The 15,270-nt window shown below is 42.8% G+C and overlaps 1 protein-coding gene and 1 pseudogene across 2 annotated transcripts in view; one reads left to right on the plus strand and one right to left on the minus strand.

Moving 5' to 3' along the window:
* Nucleotides 1–502: 502 nt before the first annotated feature.
* Nucleotides 503–15,270, plus strand: part of LOC125119344 (protein FAM240B-like) — a 31,066-nt gene continuing 16,298 nt past the window's right edge. The window contains exons 1-2 of one of the 2 annotated variants that reach the window (XM_047766183.1): nt 503–839; nt 7,490–7,603. The gene's annotated coding sequence lies outside the window, so the exon portion shown is untranslated. Of the gene's footprint in view, nt 840–7,265; nt 7,604–15,270 lie in introns of those variants that run through there. The other variant, XM_047766182.1, reaches the window with a different exon arrangement.
* Nucleotides 1,325–2,976, minus strand: LOC125119343 (pituitary homeobox 1-like; annotated as a pseudogene).

The raw sequence follows: 15,270 nt of genomic DNA on the forward strand, positions 1-15,270 counted from the left end.
TAACAAATAACAAGATCTTATTTGCTTTCTAATAAACCTAGGTACTATAAAAGTATTATATTTAATGTTAATAACTCTAAAAACATGCCTATAATAACTAAACCAAAGAGATAACATCTTTAATACCTGATATTAATTCAACACTGCATATTTGCCAGATTATGTGACCCAAAAATTCATTCCGGCCAGTTTCTTTTATATTTCTGAGTATTAATATAAATGCTTAATTTCCTATAATCCAATTCAATAAATAAAGCTTTTACAAATTAACTTTGGGAATAACAAACATCTACAACACAGAGGTATACAAACACACAAACAGATACAGACACCCTATAATTTCTCTTTTTTTTTAAGCATGCTCGTATTATGGTTTTAATAGGTGTACATGAACTAGTCGATATAAATTATAGATTTATGATTCTATACAGTCAGTGCGACATACACAGAGACGCTGTAAACAGGGGCACGGGCCTGAGAGCGGGTATGCAGTGTGGGCGGGCGTGGGGCCCTGGCAGCGCCCCCAAGCTCTCAGGGCTGGACTCTTGCACAGCGGGGGGTGAGGAAGGGGCTCTTCGCTGGGACAGGAGGCCACCTCCTAGCCAGGAAGCCAAGCGGAGGACCTGAGCCGGCGGCGAAGCTCGGGGGCTGGAGGCTCAGAGACGAATCTTTCCCACCCTCCATCCTCGTCCACACCTCCAGCTGCAGCTCTGTGGCCTTAAAATAGGCCAGGCGTGCTGGGCCGTTAGTGCTGGTCCACTGCTAGTCCTGGACCCTGGGATGGGTACCTAGATCCCCCGCCCAACGCCAGCTCCAACCTGGATCTGGATGGAGCTAAGGTATGCTCGGCCGCGCCCAGCTCAGAGGGGGCCTTTAGGTTCGCACCGGGCCTGGGGCCAGGCTTGCCCGGGCTCCGTGGCGCTCCAGTTCTCAGGCGTGGCCGCTCAGTCCGGGTCCAGCTCGGCGGGAACGCGGGTTATGGGAGCGCTCCCTCCGAGCTACCGGTCACGGCCCGCTCCTCCCGCGCCGCATCCCCTCCGCGGAGCAGCCCATCCTGCTGGGAGGGCGCGAACACGAACCACCGGCACCATCCCGAGGAAATTTGAAGCTCATCCGTTTTTGTTTTTCTCCAGCACTTTTCTCCGACGTCTTTTTGCTTCGTTTTATCTTGTTTTGGAGGGCTGAGTGGGGTCCAGGAAAGCAAACACAAAACCAAGCCAGAGGTGGGGAGGTGGGGAGCAAGGGGCTGTGGAGGCGCCAGGTCCTCAGTGCCCGCCCCCAGGGTGCCGGGCCCACCACCGGTCCTCTTGGCCCTACTGGGAGGTCAGCTGTTGTAGTGGTATGCTTTGAGGCCTGAGGCCGGTCCCTGCAGGCTGCCTGTAGCCTCACGAGGAGTGCTGCTTGGACTTGAGCGGCAGGCTGGCTAGGCCTGAGTTGCATGTGTCCGGGGTAGACGCTGTACAGCAAGGCGGGTGTGCCATAAGGGCAGGCGCCCGGTGACATGGTGGTGTTAAGTGAGGACCAGAGAGGTTGTTGATGTTGAGGCCCGAGTTGGGCATGCTGGGCACGGCACCAGGGCCCATGCTCGAGGGCATGGTCATGGAGGAGATGGAGCTGGGGGCGGAGAACATGGACTGTGACGACAGCGGGCTCATGGAGTTGAAGAATGTGGAGCTCTTGGTGGAGAGTGGCGCTGGCGCCAGACTCTTGGTGGCCCAGTTGTTGTAGGAGTAGCCAGCGGCGTACACATCCTCACAGGCCGCTGCACCGGGGCACGTAGCCGCCCTTGCACAGGTCCAGCTGCTGGTTACCCTCGCACTTGCGCCACTTGGCTCACCAGTTCTTGAACCGGACCTGCACGTGTGGCTCGGTGAGGTTGGTCCACACAGCGATCTCCTCCTGCATGCACATACTCATGTCCGGGTAGTGGTTCCTCTGGAACGTGGCCTCCAGGTCCTGCAGTTGCTGACTTGAGACACCCTATCATTTCCATCCCCAAATTTCAGCCATGAATCAGGTACAATAATATAAAACCCATCAATAACAAAAAGGGTTGGATTCAAATTGGGTTTCTGGTAGATGGGACAAATCCAGATCACCTGCCCAGATCACTAAATCCTTTTTACTAATATTTATGGAGAAGACATTTAAGATCTCTATTTGTACCTAAGTCAAGCTCCAAATTACCTATTGCTCTGTTTTACCTTCCTGAAATTTATATTTTAAAGAGATGGTCACTTTCACATAGGCATTTGATGCTTTCCAAAAAGCTCTCAAATTTCCTAGGTTTCCCTCTCTATCTATGGGACTTATTGGGATTCCTATAACTACCTGTGTAATTATCCTACTCCATCCCTATAACTGCCTCACTTTTAACTATGGCCCTTGGTTCACATTTGACCTGAAGAGGCTAGCCTGTAGCTTCAGATGGTCCCATTGTAACAAGGACTAGGGTTTTCAGATGGGGAAGGCAATTCAGACAAAAGATTATTTTAGAATGACTATTTGAATAAGGTTTAGAGGGGAACAATAGTTAAAGTTATAGGTACATTTTTATCATTAATCTTTACTTAGCCTTCTGCAATAAATCTTTTAATGAGGTTATTTTGGAGTTTTAAAGCATTTGGGGGCTTCTGCATACCAACAAAAATCAGGTACAATAGTTTAAGATGAGAGCTCTCTCAATTTAAACAATTTAGAAGTTTTTCCAATTCAAAGGATCCAAGGAGATAGCCCTAAACATATTTTTCCCTGCTAATTAATTTAGAAAGAGAAAAAATTTTACCACTGTTGTTTCTGGCAGACCCTACTGCTAGAGACCCAGAAGACCATTGGCTTGAAAACAGTCCATAAAAAAAATCAGTTTGGGAGTGCCCCAAACAAGAACCCAATCTTGGCCAGTTCAGGGTGGGGTTTCCTTTAATTCCCTGTTAAGTACTTGCGAGCATACATAAACCCATAGGTGGTTGCCTGCATGGGCGCTCTTTTGCCTTTAGGCTTTCCATTATTAATCTGGTAGTCTAATTCAGATATGAAATGATCTGAACAAGTTTCTGAGGACAGTATGGTGGATCAAATGTGTCCTTGCTTCTGAGTTTAGCTAACCAAAGAGTTACCCTTGAAACAGTTCAACTCTTTTTTTTTTTCTTAGTTTCTCCTTTCAACAGTTTACAATTACCATGGGTGCTTGGAGCACTAGATTATCGGCCTCTGGTCATGCAGTATTTACTTGCTAGTTGTAGTGGGTCTCCCTTATTCTTCAGAGCTGAATAATTCAAGCATTTGAAATAATTCTAATTCACTAGCAAAATTTCACTAGCACAGTTTTTCTCAGTTCAGAGTGTTGGGGAAAGGTGACCTCGGCTTGGATCGTCAGTGTTGGAAAGTGAGACACACGAACACAGGGAGATCTTGACAAGGCTCTTTATTTCTGCAGAAGGGCATGAGTGCTCAAAAAGTGCATGAAGAAGGAAGACCCCCCCCCTCCTCTATTTATCTCTGACACAGGCAGTGTATCTGTTCCCTTCCCATTGGTTGGGTTAGGGCACACATTCTTCTCAGTTGGCTAATTTGAAACAAATTGTTACTGGGAGAAGAGGGAAAGAGGGGGGTAGAGGAAGGTGTCTCAGACAAAGCAGGAACAAAATGGAGTAACCAAGTCTTACTTTGTTAGAAAAGATATGTGTTAATTCTCACAAGACCACATGTCAATTTGTTTTTTTGTTTGTTTTTTCAATTTAATCCAAACTTAACAAAACCCAGCCACCTATGTTTTCTTAGGCCTCCTGCCCAGATTCTCATTGGATTCTGCCTAGGTAGTGTACCAGTGCCCCTTAAGACAAGTTTTAGAAAATTGACAGAACACTGTAAACCAAGTATAATTGAAAAAATAGAAATCTTTTTTTTTTTTTTTTTAAGATGGGGGAGTTCCCATCATGGCTCCGTGGTTAACAAACCTGACTAGTATCCATGAGGATGAGAATTCAATCTCTGGCCTTGCTCAGTGGGTTAAGGATCCAGCATTGCCATGGGCTGTGGTGTAGGTTGCAGACTCAGCTCAGATCCTGCATTACTGTGTCTGTGGCGTAGTCTGGCAGCTACAGCTCTGACTCGATCCCTAGCCTGGGAATCTCCGTATGCTGAGGAGATTGTCCTAAATAGACAAAAGACAAAAAAAAAAAAAAAAAGACTCCATGTTTTAAGTAAGAATAGTTTGAATAAAGTTTTAAGGATCATCACTCACACAATTATAGCCAGAACTCTTCCTCTGCTCACTGGTGCCAAAAAGAAACATGGAGACAGAGTTTTGGGTGAAGGAGAAATAATAGCTTTATTGCTTTGCCAGGCAAAGGAGGGTCACAGCAGGCTAATGCCTCAAAGACTGTTCCCCACTTAGGAGAGTTTGGGAAGTGGTTTTACAGTCTGGGGAGTGAAAAATAGGGCCGTGGATAAGGATCAGGGTAGAGGCAAGCTTGCGTTGTTTTCAAAGCTGGTGTTCAGTGGTCTGGTGGTCTTCTTTCCAGAATAAAGAATGCTTCATTACTGTATTCCATTCATTGAGGGGTTTAGTTCTGTAGAAGAACCCAAAGATATTGTTATCTATATACTTTGAGGAGGAACCAGGACCCTGCCCCAAGGCTGCACTATTGTTTCTTGACTGCTCCTCCCTGGGGTCTCTGTATCCCCTCCCTTCCCTGATGAGCAACTGTTTGAGCCTGCCCTTTGGAACTCAGGGAAGGTCATGGAGGCTGAAGTTTATTCCATAAAAGCAAGAAATGGGGGCCACAGAAAGAAAGCCTTGTGTGCCCAGGAGCGCACAGGGCCCTGCTTGGTTTCACAATGAGATCTGGATGTCAGGGGAACTCACCAGAACTTCTAAGGAACCAGTGGGGCTCAATGGGCCTATGCGTTGTACCAAGAACCAGTTCAGGATAAACTCCCAGTGGGTTATCTCTGATTTCCTGTTGGCTACACCATACATATTTGAAAAAAAAATTAATCAGTTGATGTAAGAAATGGAAAATTTTATTTGAGCCAAACTGAGGATTATAACCAGAAAACAGCCTCTCAGAAAGTTCCAAGAACTGTTCTGCCAGTTAGAATTCAAAGCACAGTTATGCAAATTTTTGAGACAGAGGACTGTATATTAAATTATATATTATTGATGGTTTACACAATCCATATCTATGCATACAAAACAAATATAGAGGGTCATGGTGAAACTGATAGCACTTATGGTTTGAACCTAGCCAGAACCCAGATTGGGACTTGAACCCATATGCCAGGACTCAAACCCAGCCTAGATTTGAACCCATGGATTTTAAATTAAAATCACTCACCCAGAGTCTGGACTTACTGAGGTTCAGCTTCTTTCTGTCTCAGAATAGAAGGAATTCAGTGAGAGACAAAGTGACAAGCAAGAAATAGATTTATTTAGATACGACACTTGTAAGAGATGCAAGCAGGCAGACAAGGATGCTCTGCCCCAAGGATTAGGTGGGCTACATTTTTATAATCCAAGGGGAGTGGGGATTGGGAAAGGACTGCCTCTTCCTCTTTCTTCAAGTAGAGTAGTAGCTCTTCCTTGGTATCCAGTAAGAGAGTATTTGACCCTATAAGGTCAAACTAGGACTGTCATGGTGCTTATTCATATCAGTAGAATGGTGGTCCTTAAACTCCTGCCCTTGGTATGAACTTGGATGCAGCCCTCACCCCATCCCCCACCCAGTGACCTGAGGCATATCTCATGCCTCCACTAGTCAAGCAAGTCTGCTTTGTTCCTTCTGATGGCCCTCTTGAGCAATTATTAACTTATAGTGATCTCCCAAATTTCCCCAGATGTCCCTTTCTATCTGTGGTCCCTTATTGGGACTCCTACAACTACTTGGTAATTATCCTACTCTATCCCTATCAATGGGTGCCATGGCCCCTTACAAGATGAAGAAGGAAGGTTATCTCCTTTTTTTTTTTTTTGACTTTTTGCCTTATCTAGGCCTGCTCCAATTGGACTCCCAGGCTAGGAGTCCAATTGGAGGTATAGCTGCCGGCCTACACCACAGCCGCAGCAACACGAGATCTCAGCTGCGTCTGTGACCCACACCACAGCTCACAGCAACCCCAGATCCTTAACCCACTAAGCAAGGCCAGGGATAGAACCTGCAACCTCATGGTTCCTAGTCAGATTCGTTAACCACTGAGCCATGACGGGAACCCCAGTCTCCTTCTATTACCTATGAGCTGTGACCCTGGATGAGATTAAGAAGCCATGTCTTCTCCTAAGGAGGTCTGGTTAATGCAGACACACAACATACACTGAAGGGGAGGAAAGAGACCCAAATGATCAAAGAAAAATTTTATATTTAAATTCTTCTCCTCTTGCCATAAAATACGAATTTTATTTCATCAGGAGTTAGAGACAGAAATTGTCATTTAATAATCTGTCACCTGCTAGTATTTAGTTTCACTGCATTTTCTGAAGTATAAATGATAGGCATCTGTGGTTTCAATGTCCTCCTTGGATACATTTTTCATTGAGATTTTCTTTCTTTAAATTGTTGCTTTTGTATAGGTGGTACTCTACAAGTGGTTTCAGAATTAACTCCTCTCTGTCCTTATGAAAACCACTTTCCTCTGTAAAATTTTGTTCAGCCAGTTTAAAGTAAGTGGACTCATTGAAGTATGTTCATAGATTCAATATTAAATATTACCACTTCAACCAGATAAAATTTGAACATCAATATTAGACAAGGTCATCACATGCAATGTAAGTTGTATATTTATAATTCACTGAACCAAGTAATGAGTATGCAATTAGTAGCATAGCAGAAAGATTTGTTGAAAACCAGAGCTATTTTTGTTATCAGATGAGTGAGTATTCTCTAAGTGTTTTTCCCAAGGACAAAATGTGCTCCTCTAAAATGGGATAAGAGCCACTCTAAAATGAGAAGTCATCTCACTTGGATGCATTTTATTGGAAAACACTCACCAGGGGTCAATTCCTGCTTCAGCTGGCAGAGAACTAAGCAGACCAGTGATATGTCATTCACCAGATTCTATTCAAGGACTAATGGCTCCAAAGAACAAGATGCCTCTTTAAGTCTTCCTGTAATGTTACACCCAATAGTGACTCGTTCCACCATTCCAGTCCCTTTTGCACATCGAGGGGCAGAGGATGGCTTTTCACAAGTCTCAGAGGAACAGGGGACATGGATAATCCAGTATAGGTTCTAAGTCATCTCTTTTGGTTCAGGCCAAGTCACTGGCACCCATGAGATCTGCCAAAACAGAAGCTCTCCTCCCCTGGGGTGGGTGGGGTAGCAATAGATGGAATTTGCTTAGAGTCATCTCTCACCACAAGGGAAATCTACAATGTCCCTGGAAAGATATGGTCTAATTCTGCTACTAATTTGGTTTAAATGACCTTGAAAGGTTGAGGGATTTCTGTAACTCCTTCACTCCATATATAAAAGGCTGTGATAATGAATTTCAGGGCAGCACCTGTTGGCCTTCACAAATCAGAACTGAGGATCCAGGAGTGGGACTGAGACTTGTCTTCCTTTGCACCTCAGCAGGATACCACCTCACCTGGAAATTCATCTTTAAGGTACAGTGTGTTCATCTTGGTGTTGTCAGGTGTGGGATCAGCTCATAGCTGGTGCTGGGAGTTGACACTCATTTCTTATACATGTGTCCTTGGTGGCCATTTGGACTCATTTTTCCCTCCCTTCGAACACCCCACTTTGCACTAGTCTGGGAATAGGGTTAGACCAATAGAGTTTTTCCATCTCTGATTTCTGCATGTTGGTTATGCATGCATTTCAAGTTAGTATGAAAAAACATAAATCAGTTTTTGATCTCACTGAGAAAGTCTTTCTTGAGATTAAATAAAATACAGAACATACCTCATATTGATTAATGGACAACTTAGTGCCAAGGAAACATTTATTATGGGTGCCAGAATCAAGGAGGCATCTTAGAAAGCTGAAGGTCTTGAGAATTAATCTATAATTTGGGGTTTTTACTTGACGAAATAACATAGGACTTGGGAAAGTAAATTGTAGAATTATCTTTTGTTTTGGTTTATACACCTAATCATTATCTAGCCCCTCATTAAATGACATAAGTGATTGAGCCTTACACAAAATCAAGGTTTATATAAATGTTATTTGATTAACTTGATATTTATTTAAAGGGCATTCTAGTATGCTTTCAGAGTAAGTTAATTAGTAAACGAAATTTATGAATTCCCGAAGGAATAATATCTTTTCCAGATTGGCAATTTTTGCTGCAAATAAAACTAATTATTTGAATAGATATAAACTTGAGCAAAAAAAAAAAATCTTTGCTGTGAGGATGCGGAGAAATAGAACTGATTGAAGCACAGACCCCTTCTGCTAAAGTCTAATTATTTATATTTGCCCTTTAGTTATGTGCAAGGCAACCAGACATCCTCATTTGGAAGATATGCACTGAAATCCAAAACCCCTATAATGCCAAAGGTGCAGATTATTCCCTTGAACCTGATACTAATGGATTTCCCCGACTCTTAGAACCAGAAAGAACCCTGATGAACCTCTAAACTGAACACCTCATTTCACAGATGAGGATACTGAAGTATCTTTGCCAAAATCTAAAAAGAAAGTTTGTAAACAAAGTGAAAGAAAGTCATAAAATAAAAAGCATTTAAACATGTACCTAAGAAATAAATACATTAATAATAATATGGTTGAAATCACAATAGGCCAAATATCATCCAAAGAAAATAGAGGAAATAGAAATTAATAATTGGCCATTTAGAATATCTATCTACTGTGAGAAACTTGAACATTCCTTTTTACTTATCTCAAACTATGTATCTTCCTTATTAGCACAAAAATGCAAATAAAATTTGTTAAAATTTGTGCTTTTTATTTGTTTAAGTGATGAGTTTTTTTAATGTTTAATACTATTGAACACATAGGACTCTATATCAGCACTGTCACAATTTATTTATTCATTAATTCAACAAATAATTTTTGAGTGTCAACTACTTTCCAGTGTCTGTCTTGAGATGGCACATTCAGGTATGATCTCCTGAGTACAGAACCAGAAGCTGTGCTATTGTCTTTTCACTAAGTGCTGAATACATCAGTAGTTTGGTATTTTCTGCCCTAGTGGAGACTAAAAGCACCTCTACAGAAGAGGATTTTCTAAGTCCATAAATGTTCCGACACTCCCATAACAGCAGAGGGCCATATGGAATTATACAGTCAATATTTAAGAATACATAGCTTGTAATTGACCTGCAATTATAATTCTAGGAGTTTCTGCTCCAGATATGCTTGTGAAGAAAATATATGATTCACTGCAATTTTTTGCAATAGATCCAAATAAATTGAATGTCCATCAACACAAGAATGCTTAAATAAATTATGGGATATCCATTAAAAATGGCAACCATAAAAAGAAAATACAGGCTGACAAGGAAATATTTTCTGAAGTGAAAAAATAATGCAGAGCAGTGTATATACTATGGTTCTGCTTGCAAAAAAAGAATGCTCATATGTGGTTTCATTAAAATGGAAATATAAATAAGACATTATTAACAGTGGGTGTCTTTGAGAAGAGTATCAGGCAAGAGCAAGAAAAAAGAAGACTTTTAGTTTCATATCCTTCGGTCCTTTTTTTTTTTGCTTTTTTTTAGGGCCACACCACCCATGACATATGGAAGTTCCCAGGCTAGGGGTCAAATCAGAGCTGCAAGCTGCCAGCCTATCTCACAGCCACAGCAATGCAGGATCCAAGCCATGTCTGCAATCTACATCTTAGCTCACAGCAACATTGGAATCCCAACCCACTGAGTGAGGCCAGGGATCAAACCTGCATCTTCATGGATACCAGTCACATTTGTCTCTGCTGCACCACAATGGGACCTCCACCTTCAGTACTTTTTGAAATGTTTTGCTGTATACATGCACTACATTTACATGTTTTATTTTTTATTCTTTTTTTTTTTTTTTTGGTCTTGCCATTTCTTGGGCCGCTCCCCCAGCATATGGAGGTTCCCAGGCTACGGGTCGAATCAGAGCCATAGCCACCGGCCTATGCCAGAGCCACAGCAACGTGGGATCCAAGGCCCATCTGCAACCTACACCACAGCTCACGGCAACACCGGATCCTTAACCCACTGAGCAAGGCCAGGGATCCAACCCGCAACTTCATGGTTCCTAGTCAGATTCGCTAACCACTGAGCCATGACGGGAACTCCATATATTTACATGTTTTAAAACCCAGTCTTGGAGTTCCCGTCGTGGTGCAGTGGTTAACGAATCCGACTAGGAACCATGAGGTTGCGGGTTCGATCCCTGGCCTTGCTCGCTGGGTTAACGATCCGGCATTGCCGTGAGCTGTGGTGTAGGTTGCAGACGCAGCTCAGATCCCGCATTGCTGTGGCTCTGGCATAGGCCGGTGGCTACGGCTCTGATTCGACCCCTAGCCTGGGAACCTCCAAATGCTGCAGGAGCGGCCCAAGAAATAGCAAAAAGACAAAAAAAAAAAAGCACTCTTAAAGGAGAGATTTTGCTAACAGTGTAAAACTTCAAAACTTGTTGACCAAATCATTTGCAGTATTTTCTGAGAAGAAAGATTGAATAAATTATGGCATGCAATAATTTTCATATGTATCCCCAAATATATGGACCATCACAACAAGAAGAAACAAATTTTAACTGTCCTATAGGAGTTCCCTTCCTGGCTCAGCAGTTAACAAACCCTAATAGGATGCATGAGGATGCAGGTTCGATCCCTGGCCTTGCTCAGTGGGTTAAGGATCTGGCATTACTGTGAGCTGTGATGTAGGTTGCAGACATGGTTCAGATCCTGTGTTGCTGTGGCTGTGGCACAGACTAGCAGGTGTAGCTCTGATTCAGTCCCTAGCCTGGGAACCTCCATAAGATGCAGGTGCAGCTCTAAAAAGCAAAAAACAAAAACAAAAACAAAACTGTCTTATAATACTCATCAAGAAAAAGGAAGTGAGGGAGTTCCCGTCGTGGCGCAGTGGTTAACGAATCCGACTAGGAACCATGAGGTTGTGGGTTCGGTCCCTGCCCTTGCTCAGTGGGTTAAGGATCTGGCGTTGCCATGAGCTGTGGTGTAGGTTGCAGTTGCGGCTCGGATCCCGCATTGCTGTGGCTCTGGCGTGGGCTGGTGGCTACAGCTCCGATTCAACGCCTAGCCTGGGAACCTCCATATGCCGCGGGAGCGGCCCAAGAAATAGCAACAACAACAACAACAAAAGACAAAAGACAAAAAAAAAAAAAAAAAAAACGGAAGTGAGAATGTATACATGTATGTGTAACTGGGTCACCATGCTGTACAATAGGAAAAAAAGTAATGTATCGGGGAAATAAAAAAAAAATTAGAAAAGGAAAAAGAAAGTGAATCCTGCTCCAAGTCTGTATTTTGGTCTTGAGTGTCTTTTCTCTTTCAATACCACTACCAGTGCCAACTATGTTTGCTCTCCTTGTCCCGCATGCTCATTATTTCCTCCTCCCTCTCTAGTCTTCCTGAATTTGTGCATTTAGACATAGCTGCCTCTCTCATACCTCTTGATTTTCTAAAGAATCATGCTTCATTGATTACAATGATCCAGCTTATTTAGAAACTGCACTCTGTGAGGCAGAAATGTGGGATAACAACCCCATGATTTTATTCTTACTCAGCAGAGCAGTAGAGATGATTCAAGTGCTTTTGTTCCAAGTATTCATTTTCTAAAAGAAAAAAATGTTTCTGGAAACACAACTGTTTGGGGAAATCAGACTCCTCTAGAGCCCATTCTTTTCTAAAGATACACAGTTCATTTTCTGTTCAGAAAAAAAGTAGCATTGATTAGTGGCAGTCAAATAGCAATTAGGCTGGGATCAAGTGGGGAAGGATAATATTTTAGCCAAATTTTATGTTTTAGCCACCTTACCTTTCAAGATTTTTAATGGAAGTAGAATATAAAAGTTGCTAGAGAAGTTATCACTTTTAGCTCAAAATTTTTTGGAGAATTTTGACTCAGCAGACAAGTGATGCCAGCATGAGAGAATCATAGACATTTTGTCCATTGGACAAGAAAGTTTAAGATGCATTGGGTGAAGTATGCCATATTAAGCAAGGTCCTTGGCCAACAGTAGTTTAGTCTAGTTAATGGGACAATGTTATGGCTCAGCTAGGCACATAGACTGTCTGTGCTTTAGTGGGATTGGGCAAATGCAGACCCAGGCTTCTCTGTGATTGGCAGGAGAGACTCTAATACTTCCCAATTCCCTTCCAACCCAAATTAGGTGACTAGACATCAAATGGAACAGCTGAGATGTTGTCAATATAACCTACAAAGGTTGGCAGTGACGAGGGAAATGGAGGAGGCTGAACAGTTTTCTCTTGCTTTGTAGTGTTTTACTGTTCCATTTTACAGATGAGAAAACAGACTTCATTCAAGCACCTTACCCATATGGAAAGCAGAGGTCTACTAACTCCTAAAGGAAGAGGGCTCTTTCTATGACTTAAATAGGGCTGTGCTCCTGGAAGGGTTAATTCTGAGGGTATTGAAAATTTCCATCTGTGAGAATGATGCATAATTCATAATGGTGTCAGGAAGATGCATATATTGATATAAAGCCTTTTAATTTTTTTTCCTTTTAGGGCCACACTAGAGGCATATGGAGGTTCTCAGGCTAGGGATCGAATTGAAGCTACAGCTGCCAGCCTACACCGCAGTCACAGCAACACAGGATCTGAGCCGTGTCTGTGACCTACACCACAGCTCACAGCAATGCCAGATCCTTAACCCACTGAGCAAGGCCAGGGATCGAACCCGCAACTTCATGGTTCCTGGTCAGATTCATTTCCACTGTGCCACAACGGGAACTGCTGCTTTTAATTTTTTTTTATTTTGACATCATTTTAGATTTAGATGGAGTTGCAAATCTGTCACCTCAGATTTCTTTAATATTAATACCTTGGAGTTCCCATTGTGACTCAGTGAAAATATACCTGACTAGCACCCATGAGGACACAGGTCTGATCCCCAGCCTCACTCAGTGGATTAAGGATCTGGTGTTGCCATGAGCTGTGGTATGGGTCACATACACAGCTCAGATCTGGCATTGCTGTGGCTGTAGTGTAGGGCAGCAGCTGCAGCTCCTATTCAGCCCGTTGCCTGGGAACCTCCATATGTCACAGGTGCAGCCCCCCCCCCAAAAAAAGACAAAAAAGTAAATAAATTAAAATAAAAATATATTAATATCTTACATAACCAGTATATTTATCAAAACTATGAAATTAAAAATTGGTACAGTATAGAGTTCCCATTGTGGCTCAGCGGAAATGAATCTGACTAGTATCCATGAGGATTCAGGTAAGATTCCAGTCCTTGTTCAGTGGGTCAGGAATCTAGCATTGCTGTGAGATATGGTGTAGGTCACAGATGCGGCTCATATCCTGAGTTGCTATGGCTGTGGTGTAGCCCAGCAGCTATAGCTCTGATTCGACCCCTAGCCTGGAATCATCCATATGCTGCATATTCAGCCCTGAAGAGCGCAGCGCACGTGCACACACACACACACCAAATTGGTACAATTAATTTAACTGCAGATTTTATTCTGAGTCCTCCAGTTTTTCAATTAATGTCCTTTTTCAGGATCCAGAGTAAAATACTACATTGTATTGTGCGAAATGCGTAGATATTTAATCTCCTCCAACCTGTGACAGTTTTTCAGTCTTTCCTTGTCTTTTGTGACCTTGACACTTTTAATGAGTTGTGATCAGGTGTTTTGTAGACAGAGTTTTGGGCAAAGCAGAAGGAACAGTTTTTTTGCTTTGCCAGGCAAAGGAGGCCACAGCAGTCTAATCCCTCAAAACTGTGTCCTCCTCTGAGAGGAGATAACAAGGGGTTTCATAGGTTTAGCTTGGAAGACAGGGTTCTTGATGAAGGTGTCTATATTATTTTCCCTCCATAGATCATTTCACAGTCATCAAGTCTGTTCTCAGTTGGTCAGGTGATGGTTTCCGATTGTCTTTGAGGTTATCGTTTCTTGAACTTTTCTTTAGAAAGAAGGTTGTTTACAGGAAAGGGATGATAGGGAGTGTTTCAATTACAAAAGAAAATACTAGGTCCAATATAACTCTAACTAGAATGTAACCATTAGGAAAAGAAAGCAATCAAGCAAGGAAGAAATCATTTGTACAAACTGGTTAGGATACATTCACGGGCCAAGGCATGGCATAACATCATGGAGACTGTTTTAATTTTTTCATTTTTTTAAAATATTTTTTTAGATAATGATTTTTATTTTTTTCCATTATAGCTGGTTTACTATGGAGACCATTTTAACTAGTTTTTATCTGTAACCTATGTTTCCTAATTATTAACACTTGAGTCAGCCTTTTGAGACTGAGGGGAGGCCTGGGAGGCCAAATAAAAAGCGTTGCTCTTTAAAACACAAGGCTTTAGAGTTCCCACTGTGGCTCATTTGGTTTTCTCTCTGCTCTCCTGTTGGGGTGATTTCCATTATTCCATCTTCTGTATCACTGATTCCTTCCTCAGCATTGTTCATTCTAGTCTTTATTGCCTTTAGCTTAGTTTGTATCACTGCAAATGAATTTTCTAGTTTATCTTGGCTTCTCCTTATATTTTCTAGCTCTTTCCTGAGGGAATCTGCATTACTGTTCATATCCTCTCTTAATTCCTTCAGTATTTTCACTATTTCCCTTTTGAACTCATAGTCTGTCAGACTGCAGAGGTTTGTTTCATTGTTGATTGCTTTAGGTCAATTCTCCTGTTGCTTTAACTGGGAATGGTTTCTGAGCTTCTTCATTGTGCTTGTGTTTTTCTTTTTCTGTGAATTTGGGGAAGTCAAACTGTAGTTTGGTACAGTCCAGGGTATGGGCAGGGCTGGCTCTGTGAAGGTGGGGCTGGATCTGTGCAGGCTGGGCATGGGTGCCAGGAGCACACAAGGGTGTCAGCAGGGCCAGATCCATGCAGGTGGGGTGCAGGTGCCAGGAAGGAGTGCTCAGCTCTCTGCGATCTGGTGGGCAAGCGTGCATACTGGGGCCCAAGGAGATTTCTATGGTGGCCTGCCCCTCCTCCTCTCCCCTTCCCAACAGTGGCACCTTGCCTCTCCTGCAGGTCTGGACCTTCGCTCTGCCTTGGCTTTCCACTCCCCATCCCTTAGAATACCACTCCCCCTGCCAGCAGCACACTGCTCCCTAGTCTCTTAGGTTGTCTCCACACCATCAACCCCAGCCCAC

Source organism: Phacochoerus africanus, unplaced genomic scaffold (assembly GCF_016906955.1).
Source record: "Phacochoerus africanus isolate WHEZ1 unplaced genomic scaffold, ROS_Pafr_v1 Scaffold_75, whole genome shotgun sequence".
Taxonomy (NCBI): Eukaryota; Metazoa; Chordata; class Mammalia; order Artiodactyla; family Suidae; genus Phacochoerus; species Phacochoerus africanus.